This window comes from Sinohyriopsis cumingii, chromosome 14, assembly GCF_028554795.1.
Source record: "Sinohyriopsis cumingii isolate HCF-2022 chromosome 14, ASM2855479v2, whole genome shotgun sequence".
NCBI lineage: Eukaryota > Metazoa > Mollusca > Bivalvia > Unionida > Unionidae > Sinohyriopsis > Sinohyriopsis cumingii.
In genome coordinates, this window is record NC_142974.1 from 62750546 (window position 1) to 62773886 (window position 23341).

A 23341-nucleotide genomic window follows, 5' to 3' on the forward strand; every position below is an offset into this window, starting at 1 on the left:
ATTTTTCAGTTGTAGACAGGAATAATAAGTATTTGCGAGTGTTTGAAATGAATGGGTTCATTATGAATTGAGTGGCACTACATTTCAAAAGCAAAATTGGATTGAAATGCAAGAACTGTAGTACGGAATTAGTGTTGGTTCTGGATCGTAGAATGGAATTGTGTGTGTGTGATTGGATTTTTAACGTAGCTTGAATAATTTTTCAGTCATATTGCTACGATGTCTGCAGTGTGGCAGTTTATAGTGATGTATAGCACTGGGGCATCATGCTGCAAACATGTAGTATGATGTTGCACCCAGTCACATTATCCTGACACCAGGCCGATCAGTCCTAACACTAACCTCTTAATGCTGAGCGTCTAGCGAGGTAGCTGTTAATACCATTTTTGTAAGTCTTTGGTATGACTTGGCTGGGGTTTGAACCCATGACCTCCCGCTTCTGAGGCGGATGCTCTAACCACTAGGACACCGGAGTGGTCAGAATGGAATTGTAACAATTACAATGGAAGCAATTTGTATTATGCTTGTTGGGGCATTCCTCACTGATGGCTGTCAGTGACATCATCATGGGAATGTGTAACAGCCACATTTTGTAAGAACAAGGTGTAGTTGGTGAACAATACAGACACTTTTCTGCCATTTCCACTGGCATCATCTCATATGATGTTATTTAAAAAAACTTCCTACAACATACTCACAACATATAAAACCTATATGCAAATCTGATGAAAGCTGCTTGTGTTTCTGAAACACATATTCCATACTGGTGGCAAGAATGTCCAAATCTACATTACAAAAATGAAAACATTACCATCCATCTAGGAGTTGCAAATGTATGAAATCCTCTTGTTGGGTAGTTTTACTAACAGGCTTTACAGCAGGGCCTTCCATTAGATTTAAATGTGGCAGGTAAGTTGACAAAGTAGGGTGGGGGGTTGGGGGGGCCTACCCCAATGGGGATAATTCATTTTTTTTTTAAAGTAGCATGGTGTAAAGTAAAAGTAGATGGGCTGATAAGGAATCCACTGAATTTACAGACTAAAGGTTCAGACATTTGTTTTTAAGAGAAAAATGAAAGAAGGAAACAATACAACAGATATTTTAATATGACTTTAATGTTTATTTTCTAGATTTAATTAAGATTATGAATCAGAATCAGTCTCCAACTCCACTGTAAAGTTTATCTATTACTTCTTCTGCTCAGGCACCTGCAAATTAAAACAAAATTGTAATGCTTAAATAAAGTCATATCATCTCAGCACTAGTTACATATGCAGAAGTCATGTTAATCAGCATTATAAAAATGTATGAAATTTTCTTCACTGCACTTGTGCTTCCCTTACTATCGTTAAGCCATGATACAAGATAACTTTGCACTTACTTGTCATTTCTGGCAAGTGGATGGTGCAATCAATTTGCACAAAGATGAATTTATTTCATCCAAATATTTCATGTGAATAAAAATTCCAAATGGAGGCACTTGTCCGATCAGACAAGATATATGCATATTGTAGTTAGCTGGACTCTAGCTCTGATAGTCCTGGGCAATAGGATAAGCTGATTTTGTTATCAGTTTAGAAATGCATCCGCTTTGCAAATACTATGCTTTAAAAGACGAAACTGAATCCAATATTGATGAAATAAGAGTCATTTGGATTACCTTGTTTTTTATCATTCTGCGTTGGTTGGGTGCATATTTGAGGGTCTCTGATATGGTTTCTTCCATTCCATTTGCCTTTGCTTTGCCATTAGTTTTCAAGCAGGCTTCTGCATGAGTAATACAATGTTTTAAAATAAGTTTCACAACAAAGGATGCATTGCATTTTTCTAAATGCCAGCAATAATCAATGGAATATTTTTAAAACATGTACTTTGAAATGTGTCTCAAGTTAGTTTATCAATTCATTTAAAAATCTCTGGCAAGTCACATGAAAAACACAATTTAAATCAAGCCATACTTACTTATCAAAGACTTTCTCATTCACATCCTTTACCTCACACAATAAATATCAGCAACACCAACATTAAATTCACACAATCAGTACGAAACCTAGGTGTTACTCTGGACAGTACTCTCACATTGCACCAACATGTCATGAACATATGCAAGGCTGCGTATCTTGAGCCGAGACGCATCAGCTCCATTCTCAGATATCTTTCAGTTGATGCCACTAAAACACTTGTGTGTTCATTACTGCTTTCAAGACTGGACTATGGTAACTCAATTCTGTCTGGTTCATCTTAATATCTACTGCAGAGACTTCAAAAAGTTCAAAACATAGCTGCTTGGATCATACTTAGAGTACCACAATCAGAGCACACCTCCCCGCTGCTCTGTACCCAACACTGGCTATCCATTCGATCCAGAATCAAACACAACATTAGTTCTCTGTGCTACGTTTCACTGACAGACTCTAGTCCAACATACCTATCCGACCTCACCTATGTGTACACACAAGCAAGATACTTACACTCCTCTTCCGACAATCATATACTCATTATTCTCACTATGAAAACAAAGTCACATGGACAGCATTCTTTTGCATACCAGGGCCCAGCAACATGGAATGAATTGCCCACTGAACTTAGACACAAAGACGCAGTGATCCCATTCAAGAGTGCTCTCAAAACTACTTATTCTGACTACAAAAACAAATTTAATGACTTAATAATGTTAACTACCTTAAATATTCTCAGCATGTTTTTTATGTTTTCTAATTTCATGGTGTTTGTTTTTGTAATCATATCATTGTGTATGTTTTTATGTTGTCTAATGTTGCAAAGCGCTTAGAGCTTCTAAAGATTAGGCGCTATACAAAGTCCTCATTATTATTATTATTATATTTAGCTTGGATGAATATTTTTTAAATCAGTGGCCATAACTAAAAAATAGGATTTTGTTTTATGATCATAAAAGTATGTTGGACACCATCCATGATGTACAATGCTGTCTGACATTTCTATGCACCTAAGGTTTCCATCTCAAATATTAAAGCAAAATGCATACCGAATTTGACAGATTGATGAAAATAAAAAAAGCAATGCTTACCATTTGAAAAGAGGCAATTGTCACTAGAATATTCTATTCAAAATGATATTAATTTTGGACACAGGGGATACCACCCCCATGTTTTCCTGACTCGTGATATGTCGGCCTATTCTGTGCACAGCTTTAAAAGATGTAATGTTTATCCATCGAGCTATAGAAATGAAATACATTTACTGTAGACTGTTTCTGTCAGCAGTTAAGTTGAGTAATTAGGTCAGGTTTATAGCTAGTTTACAAAATTCAATGTAGAATGCCAATAAATGACAAGATATATTTTTGCAAACTAAAGTGATCTTGAAAAAAGATTAGTAAAGTTTAACATTTTATAAAAAATAAGCTATTATGTGGAAAAGAAACAACAATGAAATAGGATGCAATGTGTTTACGTCTAGTTTTGGAAGGTACCGTCTCTAAGGTACCGTCATAATTGTACCGTAGTTTAATGGGTGGAAAGGCCATTGAAAGGTAAGGGCAGTGCGGAGACCATCGAGTATGTTCCAGAATAGCTGAATCTTTGTAGATACATAGATCCATTCGTAACTTCAGTCCGCAAGCGAAACACTGTACTTCGTATCCCAATCCTGACTCAGGTCCGAAGTAGACAAATCCTGTTCTAGCTAAAACATACGAAGAAGGTAATCCTTCCCTATCCATAGGCCATTTTTGAAACGTGTCCAATCGACGGGCACAATCACAATAGTCAGGTAAGAAGACTGGAAAATGGTAGGGTTTGAACTTGGAGTTCTCACTGGATTTCTCACTCGATTCTTGCTGCGGCGAAGTCATCCTTCTGGTGGGTGGCTATCCTCTTACAACCAATGTTTTATACCGACATGTCCATACGGCAAAGTAAAGTGGGTGGGAAGCCGCACTCGCTTCTGCTACACGATTTGATAGACTTTTTCCAAGGGTCGACTGACGATGTGGTGTGTGGGTAAACGTACAATCTTGTTGGGTTGATAGGTGGTCACTTTCTCTAGACTGCAAGGCTTCTTTCAATATGCCAAAGTTGACCACTCGACTGGTACGATAATTCAGAGTAAGTCCTTTCACTTTACACTTCGTGTGCACTTCTCCTTGTTTGTCCCAGTATTCGTAGCCGTAATTTTTGGGACCACCACTAACGAAACTTAGAATCTTGTCATCGGGGTGCTTGTCTGTCCAGGCTCCTAAACGGTCTCCTTCGATGTCAGGGTGCTGTTGACTCGGGTGATCGATATAAATGCAACTGTCCATGTCAAAGTACAAGACACGTTCCCCTAACAGTTCTAAAGCTTCGTACAATTTTAAGCGAGCATGAGCTGTCATGTAAGCTGCAATGATGACATTTCCAAAGGGGTCATCTTCTACAAAGTTCAGATCTTCTTCGTAATTCACCAAGATCAAATCCTCACGAACGACGTCCACGTGTTTCATGAATTTGGCTTTGTCGTGAATCATCTGAAAGTAGCGGGAAGGTTCGGTCAAATACTCCGTCTTGGGTAAACACACTCATTGTGCCATTTTACCCCACAAGCAATTTAACATCACTTTGGCAAACGATCGCCTGCCTTCGTTTTTCTCAATGTGATCTAAAATAATGCCTTCTTGTGCCCAGAATTTCTCTCTGAATGTCTTTTGGTCTTCGGGAGTGTGACACCAGGACAGATAGCCACTGGCTTCTTGCTCAGTTTCAAAAAGGCATCCACGTAGTCTGCGAAAATGCCTTTCTGCGTGGGGTCACCCTTGTGGAATTATTGTGTCTTGGGAAAGTGGCAAATTTCGTACACTTCTAACAGTTGGTATCCCATGTTCAGAGCTTTGAACAATTCTACGCTGACCCATGTCCCCGTCAAGGCCCGTTCTTCCTGTGTGTGATGACAAGGTTGATCTTGGTTGCACGTTTCAGCACAAGTACGGCACAAAGGAAACATAAGTTTGCCTTGGCAATGGCGAGGTAAGACGGGATGGTATAGGTTCGTGGGAGGCAAAACTTTGCACTTGATCAAGCCTTCGTGTTGTCGAATGTTTTTTAGGTCGATGTTTTCGGTGAACAATTGTGGGTGCCCTGCAGGAAAGCAACAATATTTGCACACGTAGGGATACAGTGAACACACGTCCAAGTATTTGATTTCTTCTCCTTTCTCTTCGTCAGCTTGGTACAGCAAACAGGTGGCATTGGTCCTTCCTCCGTACAAACTATTACTTGGGTTCAGGGGGTCCATGAACTGGTAACTTTCCATGAGGCGTTTAAACTCGGGATCGGTGTTCAAACGGTGATTGTATTTGTGTTCCCACATTTCCACCACTTGGTATCCTTCCTGTTCTAACTTTAGGCGTGGCTGACAAATGGCCTGGTACAAGTCTTCCATGGTTCGTTGTAAGAACTGATTTTTAGTGCCGCGGTCAGGGTAACAGACGGGACATCCGTGAAATAAGCAACTGTTAAACTCGTACATGATCTTGGGGTTTTCTAAGTCCCAGCCATTGACCGAATGCATTCCGATGATCTTTCGCCCTGTCCGTTGCGGGCATGCTGAATCCATTTGTCTTCCTTGTCGCACAAGTAATGCAACCAGCATGGGGCTTTGACCGAGTATTGACGTTTGACATAGTTGGTTGTTTGAGGACTGATGACAGCCACAGTGTTTTCAAGCATGAATCGTTGTCGGTAGACTAAGGAATACGCTTTGGCAATGGTGCAAGCCTCTTTTAAATGATCAACCCCTCCGTGTTCCATGAACAGTTCTCGAAATTTTCCACAGCATCGCCGTAAAATGTCCATGTCGGAACGACGATACTTTAGCATTTCTTCCTGAAAGTCGAAAGGGTCGGAGGCGTGAGCCTGGTACCAAGCGTAGAAAGTTTCTCGTTCGGTACGCATGTTGTCAGGGTCGTAATAGTGAGCCTGAGGCAAATGGGGTAGAACGGCGTGTTGATTGGCTTCTGTATTGAAAAAGTGTGGAAAGTACCCTTTAGCCATTTCTGTCATTCCAAACATTTTAGGCATTCGACTCAAAGGCATGGCTAAGTAGCTCATCGAATCTTTAAACTGCACTTGTCCCACTTGCATGAAAATGATTTTGGCTCCGTTCAAAGTGATTTTAGGACGCTCGATGCCACGTTCCGTATAACATCTCAAAAGAAACTGTCCATCGTATCCGGAGAAATTGTGAGCCATCACCGTGGCATGGTGATGACAATCTCCATAATAATGTTCGATGTCCTCTTGGCTCCACGTCTTGTCGATGGGGTCTAAGACCCATTGTGTGAAATCGGCTAGTGTGTTCGGTCCTTGAAAGATTTTTTCACGCCCTCCAGGAATCTTACTGCAGTGAGGGCAATAACTCAAGATAGGTTCTTGAATCACTTCTCGCACGCTCGATGAGCCACGCAGAAATTAGGAATGTGAATACTGGTCTCTTGCATGCATTCGAAATCGAAAAAGATGAAATTGCCTTTCTTCTTCTTATGACCATCCTCTTTCTCTGGTTGGGATTGGTATTTTTGTATGTAGCATTGGTGTTCCAAGTCCACAATGCAGTGACAAATGTGACATTTTTTCTTTCCTGAACATACGTGTGCCTTGGTACTGTTGATACATAGACCTTGTCCACACATTGGGCACAATCTCAGGAGTTGACAAGCACATTTCTTCTGTGAACCTTGCATCTTCAGATGTTGTTGGTAACAGGCAGGGCTGACAAATGTGCGCAGACAAGCAGGACAATGCACTGGTTCTTGCCCTTCGCTCAGACAGGGTTGAGAGGCCAAACATCCTGAGCATTTCGATCCACAATGTTTGTGTTGCTCTCGATTATTATAACCATCATAAGTCACATTTCTCACAGTAATATTTGTATCCCAGGAATCCAGTGATAGTGGTAATGGTATCGAAATGGTCATCGTGATGATAGAGGTGAATGTATTTTCCATCCTTAAAGTCTTTCCCTCGAAACAACAGAGACCCGCGCACTTCTTGATGGTGCACTTTCAAGGTGTATCGTGGAGCTAGGGCATCTTGCAATTTTTGCATCTCAGGAATGCCACAGGATGTGTCTTTGGACAGGCATGCTTGTTGTAACAGAAGTTCTGCTTCATTTCGTTGTTTGGCTCGGTTCGATTTTCGAATGTTCTCCCAGGCTCTTTTCCATTCTACCATGTCGTTCTTGTCGGCATAGGTTCATCCCACCACGATGGCTCGGGCTAAACACATGTGGTCTTGAAAATTGTTAATTTGGACAAGACTTGTTTTGGTAATGCGAAGGTTGTTGACCAATAAGGTCTTTCTGCATTGTCCGGTCCCTTGAGGAGGAGAGACGTGGGTCATGTCCAGTGTGGCTTTTCCATCGGTGATGTCAAACTGGTCATTAGATTGTTGCACGTGTTGAATCTTGTCCATGACTTTGGAAGTGGTCAATTCTGCAGGGCTGCTAAACTCGATCCAAACAGGGGATTTCAAGCCGTCATGTTGTATGGAAAGTCTCAAGCGATCATCTTCTTTGGGTTGACATTGTCGCTTGAGTGTGGTGAGCAAAGAATCCCACATGTCGGTGATGAACCCTTTTGCTTTCTCTAACAGTACTTCAGACTTGAAATCTTTAAACTTCACTGTGTATTTGTAAGCCGTAGTTCTAAATTTTCTAGAGGGACGCTTTTCCGTCTCTCGAATGTCATAGTACTTTTCAGGGTTGACTAAGGGTGGTAAACTTTGTTTAGAGGGTTTGGATTCTGGTTCACTCATGTCCTCTTCAAAATCACTGGCATGAATTTGTGCCAAGACTTCAGCCCTAGTACGAGGCGATAGATCACGTTTCTGCCTCTTACTTTCTTCTTCTTTCTTCTCAAATGAATTGGATCATTTCATCTCGATAGCAAAAAGTCAAATGACTAAAGTTTAAACACCATGGATTAATTTATAGTCATAGCAGACCAGCGTATATAAAGGGTATGTGTCTTGTCCTTTCACTATTCATTTCACTCTCAAACTGAGCACAACAATGGAAGAGACTACCAAGATCGAACGTTTCATCAGAGCTTTGCGAGGGGTCATTAGAAAATTCTCTTCAGACCAGCCGAGGGACTACTCTCCTTCCTTTCAAGATAAAAGTCAAGATACTTGCTATATCTGTCAGAAGAAAGGGCACTGGTCTTCAGAGTGTCCAGACCGTCAAAAAAGAAAAAAAAGGGGTTAGAAGAGACAAAAGTCAAGATACCTGTTATTATTGTCAAGAAAAAGGACATTGGTCACCAGACTGCCCAAAAAAGAAACAAGAGGAGTCAGAAGAAGAGAGGGATTCTTCAGAGGAAGAGGAAGAAGAAGAGGAAGAAAACAGACAGGTGAAGAAAAAGAAACAGGAGAAGAAAAGAAGGGAAGAAAGTGAGGAGGAAGAGGAGGAAAAGACTATGACGGTGAAGAAATTAAAAAAACAGAGAGTGAACAATGAGACAGAATAAGTCTATGAACTTTTTAAAGTGCTCTGTTGTGAATTGTGAATTGTAAATATTTATAAAAGAATAAATTAATTATAAAAGGTAAGTGTCTTTGGGTTTTGATTGTAAAATAAGAACCTACACTCACGCACACTCATACACAGACAGGTACTATTGGGTAAAATGGTTTTTATTAGTTATTGGCAATTGAAAGCCTATCTCTTTTCGAGAGACGTGGATGGCCCTGAAAAGGGCCTTTTTTGGTGTAAGGGGTGAGTTTAAACAATCAACTTTAACTGTCTTAAGCCTTTGCCATGGCCAAGGTCTACTTCTGGACTGCGTACTGTTGATGATGATTTCGTTGAAATCACTAAGGATGGTGCAGTAGGCGTAGTCACAGGGTTGGAGTGTTTAGCTTGGGAAGGTCGTATTCTCTTCGGCCGTAATAAAGAAGTCTGATACATCTGTTTCAGACTTCTTAACTAAAATGTCTAACAGTACCGTGACCGTTTGATTTTGACACCCTTGTTTCTTTGCTGCTGCGTCTTCTTCTTCTTGTTTTTTTCTTACCTCTTCTTCTTGCTGCTGTTGCTGTAGGAGAAAAGCTTGTTCCGCTTCCTTTTGCTGTTGTATAAATTTCTCCAATTCTTCTTTCTGTCTCTGTCTAAAATTTTCCATGTGCGGTAATGAAGGAGAAGGTGACGAAGGTTCAGGAACAAATTCTTGCAAGGTAAAAAAATCCACAAAATCCCAATTCACCTCTTCTGAAAGTAAGTCTGGGTTCCCTTGGGTAGTCTCCACCATCAGTGCACCCAAACTGATCGTTTTCTGAGTTTCCGTCATGTTGAAAAACTGTCGCTTAGATTGACTACGCACAGGCGCTAGCGAATCTATATAGACTATGTGACGTCACAGACTGCTCTCTTCGGATTGGACGTGGGCTGACTGAATTTTGTAACGCGTGTTTGGATTGGTCAACAAACTCAATCCGTTTCAATCCTTCCTCCCCCTATAAATAAGTACAGTTCACTGCATTCCTTCACCTGTTACTCAGCACCCCAACATGTGGACCGATGTACAATCTTCAACGCTTGTGTCTTCGATGATGTTCCGGACGGACATATCAATGTATGTCCGATCCAACTGGACAGTTATCCACAGGACAGACACCAGCCTGTGGATGCGAAGAATCTTATGTGGAGCATCAAGGATGCCTCAAAAGAGTCTTAATCTATGGTCCTGCAGTCAGGCACAGCCTAAGGTCAAGAAGAAGATGTCACAGATGCCCTTTATGTTAAGGGTATATTAACATAAAACCAAAGGCCCTTTTCAGGGCCATTCCTATCTCTCGAAAAGATCTTGACTTTCAATTGCCTACCCCTTTTTTTATTTTTTTGTTTAAAAAAATAATAAAAAAATAGAGACCCCTCCCTGTTTCAATTTTCGCCTGTTCCATTTTCATAGACCCATCAGGTCGGGACCTTATTAAAATAGGGTCCCGACCCTGTTCCATTTCCCCTAGTCCCAAGACAGTCCCACGATTTATTCCCCATGTTCAATTTCCCTTGTCCCTAGAGTGAATAGTTTTTTTTCTTTCTCCCATGTTAAATTCCCCTTGTCCCTAGAATGGATATTTTTTTTTTCTCCCATGTTAAATTACATAGTCCCCAGAGTGGATATACCCTTTTTAACATGGAAGTTCCCTAGTCCCTAGACCGTCCCTATTCACTACTACCATTGTCATTACCAGCCTGAAACCCAATTTAATGCCATTTGTATAAATTCATTTCAAATAAATATTATGATATAGTTGAAGTGTAAAGTCAAGCAAGTATTCTGTTTGCAGATTTTACATTTTAGATATTATAGTAAAGTCATATTTTCTCTTGTTTAGTAAACTTTATTGCAACTGGTTCCAAAATAGTAAATCTTATTTAATGTTCATTCACCAGAATAGGTATTAATACAATCCCGAATTAACTGTATGGTACTAAAATATACCCTGATCTTGTGTGAGATTGTAATATACAGAACTATACCTCAAGACAACAATAATATATTGAATTTATATTGTATCAAGACTGTCATGGTTATGAACTCCAACTTTATTCAGGTTTTTTCATAATAAATGATCATCTTGTGCTATGGTTGAAAAGAAATCAAAGTTCAGTTTAACTCCATTCTCTCCACATTTGTAAGTTGTTAAGAGGCATACTCATCCTCAGTGTTATAGTAAAATGTAATCTTATTTGGATCAATCTTGGTGGTGTAATATATGAATGGAGAAAGAATATTATCATCCAGATTAAAATATGTTTTATTCAGACTCTACTAACATTTTTAGTTGGATATGGGTTACGGAGCCTGATGTGTACGAACAAAGCAATGTGTACCATGACCTTTTTAATTTAACATTTTAAACTCCTGCAGAAGAAAGAGATTTTTTAGATCCATTAATCTGTATTAACAAAAACATTTCTTCAGTATGATTTTCAATTACTTAGTATTGACAAAACTCATATTTTAAAGTTGTTGTTTTTTTGTGTTTGGTTTGGCCTTTTATGGTAAACCAACACAAGTAAGTTATTTAGTGCCAAGGCACTTTAAGTATAGTGCCTTGCCCAAGGACACGCCATGGTAGCTAACCCAGGTTGGTCTGATGGTAGAATTTGAACCTACCTTATTTCACAGGTCCAGAAAGCTAACCACTGAGCCACTACAGCTCCCCATCTTATAGTGGAATGCTGGTATACTTTATGATCAAGAAGGATGGGTTGGGGTATGCATGTTGCATCTGAAAAAAGTGATGGAATTTTTGTTTACATAATATTTTAGTCATACAATATGAATCATTTTCTATAGATTTAAGATGTATCAGATCAAGTTAAGAAAAATCATATATTCTGTTTCCTGGGAATGTACTAAAATTCACTGTTATTGTTTAATTTTTTGGTAGTAAGCTTACTTGGTATTTTTTTTCTTTTTAACTTGAATACCTAATTTGTTAACATCCTATTCTAAATCTTCAGAGTTCTGTCTATTAAGTGACAACTGTTGATACATGTAGGGAAGTTTTTGTTTATATCTTTTGATTTTTGTGATTCTGGAAGTTGCAGTATTTGTTGTTGTATTATAACCATTTCAGTAATTTAATGAATGCAGAGTATACTGCTCTATAAATGAAATTTAAGTGAAAATAATGTAAAAGTATGTTTCACTGCAAATATAAATTGTTTAAAATAATATATCATTTATCATATGACTATTCAATTGTGGTAACTAGTATTCCATCCAATATCTATATATTAAAATATGTCTTTTCATACAGCTGGTGATCATTTAGATACAAGTCCAATTGAACATAATCAAATTATCAATGCAGGTGTTTTTATTAGTAGTAGTATTGCAAGTATAAGTGTTAGTATTAAGATTTCATATACAGGTATGATAAGTGTATCATAATGTTTAAATGATGCTCCTTGTTACAACATAAAATATGTTCATTGAAACAAATGGTTCACTGGTAAATTGGCAGCAAAGGTCTTCACTGAATTATGTTGCATAAACTATTTTACAATAAAACATATATGATGCATCTCAATTATGATGAATGTGAGGAGGAGGATTAATAATAATGCAATTTAAGTTATCTTCATAACATAAGTTCTAGCAGATGTGTAATTTTTATGTGGTTCATCATCAGTTTGAAACTGGTCTGTGATTTCTGGATCTGGACATACCTGGTCCCCTGCTGTTGTGCTGCTATGGTCTTTACAGTTCATTAGGATATCAGTTACACTTGGTTTACATTTAGAACCCCATGGGATGGAATGCCCAGTTTGAAACTGAGAGAATGGTTAATTATCCATAATATAACTCCTGCAGTTATTATTAGGTTTGATATCAAGGTCTTTCTTTAAAAGCTTTTCAACTCAGGTTCTGTTCTACCATACAGATAAATAAAGTCAAATTCAAGGCTTTCAGATTTGTCCAGTTTGTTTCATGTGTTGCGGCAGGCAGACTGTATATTGCCACTGTACCATATAAATATCAGTGCTTAGTCTGCTCTCAGTTGTTGTGGTTTGATTAGTTACAAGTGTCATCACATGTGACTAATTATTGACCAATGTAATGAAACTTGTATAATTAGAAGGCTGTATTTAAAAACTCTAAAGATCTTAAAAAGAAAATTGGATCGGGGTAAGTAAAACCTTTTACTTTGACCATTTGGCTAGAAAATAATTTTCAATAAGTTTAAATTGGATAATAGTAATATAATAATTAATTACACAAATCAGAATAAAAGCTATTTGCATATCCCCTTACAGCTGTTGCTTTTTCATAGTACTAAGTAGAATAAAGTATAGTTAAGACAGATAGCTTTAAGCTAGAATTAAACTCAAATAAATTGCAAGAAATCAAAACAAACCCAGGATTAAAACTATAGAAATATCCCGTCATATATACCTTACATCAAATAAAGAAACTCAAGATGGATAACAACAAAATTAATGTCACATCATCAAATAGTTATCTCAGCTGCCTGGTCAACCTAAAGGCAGATAAACTAAGGCAAACTTACTCCGAAGCAGTCTCATCCCCCCTAAGAGAAAAACGACAGATACAGTTCTTAACGCCAATTTTCAACTCGACCCCAACTGACTCGATGAGTAGACTCTACCTGTCACCAAGCGTAAACGAGAATGTGGACAATCTACCGAGTAACCGCAAAACTACATCCGACATGAGTACCCAAACTGAGGAACAATACTCAACAAGCACAAAAACAACCCAGACCACGCTGGTTAAAAACACTAGCAGCCAGGGGACTCAAACTGAGAACCTACTAGATGAAACAGAACGCCCTCACCCTACCACAAATAAAGCAGTCACACACGACTCAACAAAAGGTAAGAATAATAGGAAAACCAAATCCCAAATACCAGTTAGAAAGAATAAGGAACACACTAACTGTCAGAATACAAGACCCAGCAAGCCGGTTATGGACAACGAAACAAAGTCAGCTAAAGAGACAAACACCAGGGGAAAAAAGACCAGTCTGCAAAATATCCAAAACAAGAAACACCCCGCTGAACTGACTCTCTTCGTCAAGGGAGTAAATTCCAAAATAACGAAGTTAGCCTTTAAAACCATAGCATGGCAATTGAACAAACATCACCAAGGAGAATTCACGCTTAAAAGCACTAGAGACGACTTGCTGATAATCAAATGCACCACTGAACAACAGATTGCCAAATATATGGAAATTGAAAGAATAGCCCAAATAAATGTTCAGGTCACTAGACACAACAGAACAAAACAACACATAGACCCAAACCCCCCAAAAACACACAACAAAGGAGTCATATACGTATCAACTCAAAATAAAACCAATGAAATAGTAGACTACATAAGGAGTAAAGGACAGGAAGTAGAGAAAGCAATCCGCCTAAAAACAAGAAGGGGAAAGGATAGCACTGCAGTGGTACTCTTTTTTAAGGGCGCCACCCCAGAAACTATCAAAATAGCCGAAAAACTCGAGGCTAAAAAAATTTTTGCTTTCAAAAACAAACCACGGTTCTGTGGCAACTGCAAAAATTGGGGGCATTACTCTAAGAGTTGCGGAAACCTATTCCGGTGCAATCAATGTGGTCTTCACCACCCAGACCGGAAAACATGTAGCGCCACCAATCAGCACTGCGCTAACTGTAGCGGTAACCACAAACCAAACCACGCAGAATGCCCCAGGGCTCTTAGAGAAGCCCTAATAGTCGAATATATGATCTCCCATGGGGTAAACTATAAGCAGGCCAAAACAAAAATCAGGATACCAAAAACAAAATAAATAGGTAGCACCCTCACTGGTAGGAAACACGCATAAAACGAAAACAACAGTAAATTAAACAAACTATTAAGACTTTTTGCACTAGAGATGGATTCCAGAGCAGAAATCAAAATATGGCAATGGAATGCACGCGGCCTTAGGGCCCACGCTGACCAACTAAATAACAAAATACTTGAACAGGAAAGAAAACCAGATGTTATATGCATACAGGACACCCACCTAAATGATACCTCACGTATCCCAAACATCACAGGCTACAACACCAAATACCTAAAGCATCGATCCCCCACAGCAAGAGGAGGGGGGTTAGCAACCTTTGTTAGAGATGGAATTACATCAGAAATGCATAAATTAACAGATAGTAGACCGCCCAATGACTTCGAAATACAGATAGTCAAAATAACCGCTCAAACTAAGCAGGTACTAATCGTTAACCTCTATGAAACAAATGAGCAGCGCAATTTAAGTGCAGACGAAACAATCAAAATGATTAAAGACTGTGGAGAATGGGTGGTAATATGCGGGGACTTCAATGCGCACAATGAACTATGGGGGAGTCAAAAGACGGACATTAAAGGAAAAATTGTAGAAAAATGGGCACAAAAATGCAACTTAGTTTTTCTAAACAACGGAATGCACACCCGGATAGATGACAGAACAGGCCACACATCAGCAATAGACCTATCTCTATGCACACCAAGATTAGCAGGCATTTCTGATTGGCAAGTTGATGAAAGCGAACCTATGGGAAGTGACCATTACCTTATAAATATAGAAATACAAATTAGAATACCTCAAAATAAAGCGTCCTTCACACCAAGATGGAAATACGAACAGGCCAACTGGATTAGGTTCAAACAGATAGGTGACTCAATCGACCCAGAAACCATATATCACCGGGACATTGACACCTTTAATGACAAATTAATAGAAACCATTAACACAATGGCCCAAGAAACAATTCCTAAAACTAAAGGAGTAGCACCCAAACCCACGGTGCCCTGGTGGAATAATGAATGTAAAATAGCAATTAAAGAGAAAAAAAGAGCTCTAAACAAATTCAAAAGAACTAAAAATAATAGGGACTTTAACTACTACAAGGAAAAGGAAAAAACTGCCAAACAAACTATTATGATAGCTAAACAAAACTCATGGAGAGAATTCTGCTCAAAACTAGATATTAACACAAAATCGAAGGAGGTGTGGCAAAGAATTAAAAAAATGAGAGGCAAAACTAAATCAATAACCCCCAACATACCTGGACAAAACAACAAACATAAGGCAGAATTATTCGCAAACTATTTCGCCAACATGTGTAGCAATACCAACTTAGAGGATAAGTTTAAAAATCATAAAAGGCAATTTGAGGAAAGCAACTCTGACAACATAAAGGAAGCAGGAAATAATGACGGCCCACTAAACCTTCCGTTTACAGAAGCTGAATGGAGAAAGGCCCTCGCCGGCAAAAAGACCACATCCCCCGGGGAGGATACTTTGGGGTATGAAATGTACAAGAACCTACCCAAAAAACTTGTCACAATTGCACTTAACCTCATTAATAAAATATGGGAAACCGGTACCATACCTATAAGATGGAAAAAGGCAGTAGTGGTCCCGATTCTTAAGCCTGGAAAACCCTCAAGCGATATAAAATCATACAGGCCCATATCACTAACAGACAATATATGTAAAATAATGGAAACTATGGTAAACAACAGGCTGAAATACCATTTAGAAAGCAAAGGACTACTAGCTAATACACAGAGCGGGTTTCGCAACTACCGAAGCACAATAGACCAACTCATGAGACTAGAAACCGCTGTCAAATTAGCATCTAGAGAAAAATTTTAAAAATCCAGATATGTTACAGCCATCTTCTTAGACATGGAAAAAGCATATGATCTAATGTGGACTAAGGGACTGATAAGTAAACTTAAACCATACGGAATAACTGGCAATATACACAAATTTATTGCTAACTTCCTAACCGATAGAAAGATACAAGTCAGACTAGGACAAGACTACTCCGAACGATACAAACTGGAAAATGGCACACCACAATGAAGCGTAATCAGCCCAACTTTATTTAATATAATGATAAACGACCTGGAAACAGCGGTAAAACCCAACCACCTTGACTTATCCCAATTCGCCGATGACAGCGCCGTATGGAAAACTGGCAACCCGGCCAGCAGAGAAACGACCAAGCACTTACAAAAAGGACTAAACGATATAGGAAATTGGACAGATAAATGGGGATTTAAATTGTCACCTCTAAAAACAGTAGGCATAGTTTTCAATCCGGGAGGTGGCCACCCCCCACCCACTCCAAACTTAACCCTAAAGGGGGTACCCATCAAATTCGAAAAACAAGCGACACTCCTAGGTATGGTATTCGACCACGAACTCACGTGGGCAGCTCATATCCAAGAACTCGTAACGAAGTGCAAACGAGACATCAACCTCCACAGAAACCTCAGAGGGGTGAATTGGGGGGTTGATCAAAAAACACTCGTTACCCTATATAGAGCACTTATAAGAGCAAAATTGGACTACGGTTGCCAGGTATATGGAGCGGCGAACGCCACGTTACTAAAGAAACTAGACACAGTCCAATCAAAAGCGCTAAGGGTATGCACCGGCGTCCTAAATGGTACCCCCACACAAGATATCTTAATAATAGTAGGAGAACCCCCGCTAGACCTAAGGCGGAAGGAATTGATGCTGCGATACTCGACTCGAATATCAATACACCAACCCAACCACCTCACGCTACAAGCCCTCTTAGCATGCGACAAACCATTCGATACAAAAGGAAAAAATAAAAAAATACCTAGTGGGAAAATAATTATAGAATTAAAAAGGAAATTTCAAATCGCAAATATCAACCCAGAAAAAATAAGGTACTACCCAGACCCCCCGTGGACCTGTCCCACACCACAAATAGATCTTAGCTTACGTAAACTAGGACAAAAACAAAATGACCCGATAGGACTAAGAGCATCAATACTAACGTACATTGACAACAAATACGAGACATACACGCAAATCTTCGCAGATGGATCAAAAACCAAAAATCCAAATAAAACTGCAGCAGGGATAGTGATCCCAAAATTAGATGTCGCCGTTGGAAAAAGACTCCCAGACCAATGCGCTATATACACAGTAGAATTCATGGCAATACTAATGGCATTAACATACGTCAAAACATACCCCACAACTAAGGCAGTCATTCTAAGCGACTCTTACAGTGTACTACAATCGTTAGCAACGGACCAATCCAAGAGCAGACCTAATATGATTAATCATGCAAGATCGCTACTTAAAGAGATTGAAAAAAACAACAAACACGTTGAATTCGTATGGATACCCTCTCACATCCATAATCCCAGGCAATGACAAAGCAGATGCAGAAGCAAAAAACGCCACAAACGAACCAAAAGCCCAAAATATAGCATACAGCGTCACTGAAATCAATAACATGGGACAAGATCAATGACATGTGGCAAGAGCTATGGGAAAAATCGGATGCAAACAGTCTAGTACACACGATGATGAAAAAAGTAAGTAGAAAAGTCGAAAGTCCGACCTTCAAAAATCCATACGATATAACAATAATAAATAGAATAAGAACAGGTAAAACACTATTGGCAGGATGCGCAGGGAAACACATAAAAAGGGGACCAACCGAAAACTGCCCCTACTGCCCAACTCCAGAAACAATCGCACACTTAATAAATATATGCCCCAAATACAACCAGGAAAGGGCCGAACTAAAATCTCAACAGGAACAAATAGGAGAACGGTGGACATACCCGGAGTTACTTGTGGCAAAAAACAATAACATAGGAATGACCTATAATAACATCATGACATTCATTAACAAAATAGGCAAAAGGGGACAAATCTAAACCGAATGAAGGGTTGGGTATAAAGAGAGACCATGTAAAGAAATTAAAACCAATAAACCTAAAAGATCGAACCAAAAAAGAAAAAAACCAATCAAAATATTACAAATCACTGTTTGGGAATTGTGACGGCCGGCTCGGGCTAGTGGGTTCACAGACTGACACCGCCGCTCATAACCCGAACAATAAAAACCAGATAAGGACGAATATTACAAAATCACTGTTTTGGAATTATAATGGCATGCTAGGCCCCGTAGGTTCAAAAAAAAAAAAAAAAATATAAAAAAATAAAAATAAAAAAAATATACATTAAAATAAATCACAAATAGCTAAGCTAAACAAAAATAACAGGTAAATAGCCAAGTGGTCAAAGCGAAGGGAAACAATGGCAATCAAACCACCTCCCTCGAAGAAAACATCTCACGGCGAACATGGCAGTATCAAAAGGACGAGAAGACCAAAACAGAAACGGACACGGGATAAGGCAGAAAGAGCTGAAATAAAGAAGAGCAGGAAAAGGCACAGAATGAAGTTAAACGTCCTAAGGCAGTAAAAGAAGAAAGAACAGGACACTTGCAGACCTTGGGGAATGAAGGCAGAAACAATGAAAAGAGTATGCCTCAAATAATCAAACCACCCCCACCCCCCAGTATGAAAAGAATTGCCTTCCCGAAATCAAACAAAAGAAATAAGGCCACCCCCCCCCACATCTACTTATAAGTGTGAATGAGAAAGTGAGCGTGAATGTGTGTTGTCGGGATATGTGGGAAAAGCAGAAAAACGAACAAAAATGTCTATAGCCATCACACAAATATAGCATACACACTCCCTACCCACCTTTTTTTTCTTTTCTTTTCTTTTTTTTTTTCTTTTTTACAAACAAATTTTACCACATAGGGCTTTCATTCTGACCCACGAAAGCCCTCTTTTGACCAACAACTTACTGGCCCTGAAACACACTGATTGGTTTAAAGCCACACGTACGAAATACTTAACCAAATTGAGATCTCCAAAACAAAATAAAGGGCTACTAAAAGCCTATTAGATGTGAAAAAATTTTCGGAAAATTCAAGTACGCAAAGTACACAAAATTTAATAGACCTTACAAAAGATAGGAAAATTCACAACTCAGGAATATCTGAAGCGTATGTGACAATCACATGTTTGGCAAGATAGTACAGGAATAGCCCAATAAATATAGGGAACTGGGCATTGATTGCAACGAAAATTTAATAATACTGCTGCTGGTGTGCTTCGGTTACTGCCTGAAATGAGAGAGGAAGGAGATGCAGGATGCAGAAACAGACCACCAACGGAGTACAACGATGGAGAAGGTTGCAGCGACGAGAGCCTGGGCGGGACCTTTTGGGGCACCTGGGCTTCGGCTTGCTTGCTTGGGGGCATTGTATAAGTTAATCGCTAAATTCAAAAAGTACACAAACGTGTACAAACTAAACAGTCGCACATACCGAAAGGTGCACGTGACTTTAATCCAATGAATGAATGAAATGTGTGCTAGAGGGTAGGGTTAGCAGTTATACTCCCAATTATGTTTGTGATGAGCAAAAGCAGCTGCACAAATTTGAGCTTTTAGTTTGGTTCTGGTAGGGTCAAAGGATGCAGGTACATTTTACATTCATTTTTTACTAGAAATAGCTATTTTCAATATTTTTCTGTGACAAGGCAACTAAAAGAATCAGTATGTGCCTTATGCATGAATAAAGTTCACTAGTACTATAACAAATTAGCATACTTTTCATTACCCCTCTACCATCAAGATTTTTTTATATTTACCTCTGTAGCAGACACAAATAAAAGTCGGCAGCTCATTTGCAGACTAAGTTACGCATATGATCTCCAATGCTCATCTAACTGTGACAGGCAGTCACCAACAAGCCAACCTATTTCCATGCCTAACTCAAAGTAAATCTGAACCACATTATAGATTTAGCTTATGTGTAAATTTATAAATGCTAGGCTTGTGATAATTAGGTTCATGCCTTCTACCTTAAAAATTAGAGGGATGTCAAAATACGAAACTATCCAGTGAGACCTATGATGTTAATTTTAATCCCTATGGGATTTGTGACATAAAAAACCCAAATGCTTTATGTATTAAAAGGTAACTAATGGGGGCAGGATCTGCAGTGAATCAATGGTTAGTATGCTAGACTCCTGATAAAAATGTTTGTGTTAAAATCCTGTTATCAAGTCAACCAGGTTACCTACTGCAATGTACCCTTGCCTTACTCCAATTCCCTCAGTACTCAGTAAACAACTAGTGTTGCTGTACATAACAAAACCAGTCCATATTGATTTTACATATTTTACTAAATCCTGACAAAAATAATTCTCTAAATAAAGAATGATTAATATGTGATGGTCTCGCATGTAATCAAACTCTTCCAAGCTTTTAATGATATGAACCGATTTATCAATGTTTATCAAATTTGCATGAAAAACTATTTCTTATTTGTCATCAAATATGTTCAATGTTTTGATCATATAAGCATTTCTGCTACATTAGATCAAAATAATCTTTTTGTCAGAAATAGAGCCCTTATAGTATTTGCAAGGTCAACCAATCAGATGCAGAATTTGAGTTTAATATGAATGAATATTTTTTTTACAAAATTGCTCTTTTGCTATATCTTGATGAGATAAATCTATTCACCAAGTCTGATGAAATTAATGAGAAATAGTTTTAAGAGCAGTAGCAAGAATGGCTAGTGAGATGTAGAACCACCACATTATATGCATAGATTTTGCTTATAGCCTCAGACATACAAGCAAATAATTAAACAAGTCAGATCTAAATTGGATCATAAACACTGTTGTGCAAATCATAAGAAACTCTGCCAATCAGATGCAAGGTCACTTCACTACCATACCTTTATCACACTCATAATAAGCATCATTGTGAAACTTGACTCTATAAGCCCAATGGCCAAGCATGATCAAACTTGAATCAGCAGTAGTGGTTATAACCTCATGTATTTGTATGCATCTTCACTTCTTCAATCTAGATCTCATTTATATAAGCATGTATTCTACGTTTAGTAAAAACTGCACTACATGTATAAATATTGCATGCGGTGGTAACATACTCAGATGAAAGATCACCTTATTATTATTAATGGTTAACACTCATCAAACTTCAAGGACAACTTAATGATTTTAGCCTATATTGTGGAAGTATGGCTTTTAGGCTGGTTAAAAAACTCAACTAATCTTATACATGATCACATGTATATACTTGGATTTTGCTCATTATTAGATTTATCCAAGATGTTGATTTAAGCCCAAAACCAAGTTTTATATAAACAAATTGATCAGAACTATGGACTCCAAAGTAGCTAATTTCTTACTGTTGAAAGACAGAAGGGGATGTGAAATAAATAACACACTCTGGACCATTACATAAACCCACTTAGCCTTTTGACCAGTAGAGATAAAATATCAACAATAATGTTAAATAAGATTGATAAATTATGTTTTCTCACATTACCTCTAGCCCTTTTCAACATGGATGGTATTTTTCTTCCACATATGTCAGCTCTTAATTAGTGGCCCTTTCCCATCATGAATGTTGTAGGTGAAACTCTCAGAATTAGGCTTTTTAATTTATATCTGTAGAAGAAAAAAACTATTGGTCTGCATATATCAATGTCACCATTTCTGTATTAGATTAAAATACCATATGTGTGTGTGTGTGTGTGTGTGTGTGTGTTAATTTTAGAATTTAAGCAAACTTGTCTCCATGTGTTTATTTTAAAACTGATGATGATAACACATAACAGGTTCAATGGATAAAATGTTATTTCTTACTTCTTACAACTGCTCATTATATCTGAATTTACATTCAATGTTTGTTTTAATTAACATATTTGGGATATTGGGCAAATTATTTATTTTGTAGTTTATCATTATATCATTTACCAGTCTTTTATCATTCAAATATGTAATATAGTACCATTATACTGACTTCATATTCTATATGATATCCCAGCAATACATATTAAGCAGATAAGTGCAAATAAAAATGTTCAGAATGTAAAATTTACTCCAAGCTCAAAGAAGATCAGCAAAAGATAATATCCAACAAATTACCAAACAAAAAGCGAAGTTAACGCAGTTACCTTTATTATGATGTCTCCAACACCAACGGTACTGTACAGCTACGTCTTCTGAGTTTTACCGTCATCTTGTCTTTCAAACCAGAATTAATTTCTTGAGCTCTTACAAAATGAAGAAACTTTTAAATACTATAATTTAAGCAGCTTCTTTACATGCCATCAGATAAATTATGGCACAGTGTTATGTCTGTCAGCAAAACGCAACTTCACATTTGGACGGCGCGCTGTGTGGGCATCGCCGACACAGCAACTGACATGAATTCTCTATTAGCAGACAATGATTCGGAATAAATCCTTCGCAAATCTAACATTCTCGATTTTTCATAGTTCCACTTTTCATTGTTGCATCTGTTTGATTGTACAATTGCTAATGATGTTCAATGAATCAACTTCCATTCATCTGCTGTCTGAAATCCCGGTTCAGTTGGTATTTTCTTCCGCGCATGATGCCGTGTAAATAAAAGATACGGTCGACATTCAAAATGGTTTAGGTTAATTTATTATTTTTCTTTATTAAGGTCATTTGCAGAAAGTGTTTCGCTAGGGTGAGAAAAAAAAATATAACAAAAAGAAAACTTTCTTTTCCAACGCTAATACTGTATATATTTCAATTTGTGATTGATGCTATAAATAAAAAAAAATGATAATAAAGCATTTTAGCCCGTGGCTTCGGCACGGCACTCGTTTTTGTGGGTTTTTTAAAATGTTGTTAGTGTTGTTTTGGGGTTGTTTTTTGTGTGTGTACCACACTAAAAAACATACCAGGTATTAGGCCTAACGTAGGAAAAGAAATTATCCTCTATTTATTACTATTCTTACTGTCAAATGACGCAAAAGTGATCAAATTGCTATTAAGATTTTGTTTTGTATAACACTTACCGCTCGTTTTCCTCGAGATAAAGCAGCCACTTCAAAATGATTATAAAATCTGTGACAGATGAAAAACGTGGTTTAAATAATTCGTAATCGCCTGCCTTAAAATACTGTAGGA

General features: G+C 38.1%; 1 long non-coding RNA gene across 1 annotated transcript; it reads right to left on the reverse strand.

Annotated features, from left to right (window-relative positions):
- Positions 1–1097: 1097 nt before the first annotated feature.
- LOC149783985 (uncharacterized) lies at positions 1098–22778 on the reverse strand. Its single transcript, XR_016414092.1, has 5 exons — positions 22354–22778; positions 21723–21844; positions 11141–11255; positions 1661–1767; positions 1098–1208 (listed from the first exon to the last, which is right to left on the reverse strand). It is a non-coding gene; the product is annotated as an uncharacterized LOC149783985 (long non-coding RNA).
- Positions 22779–23341: the final 563 nt, after the last annotated feature.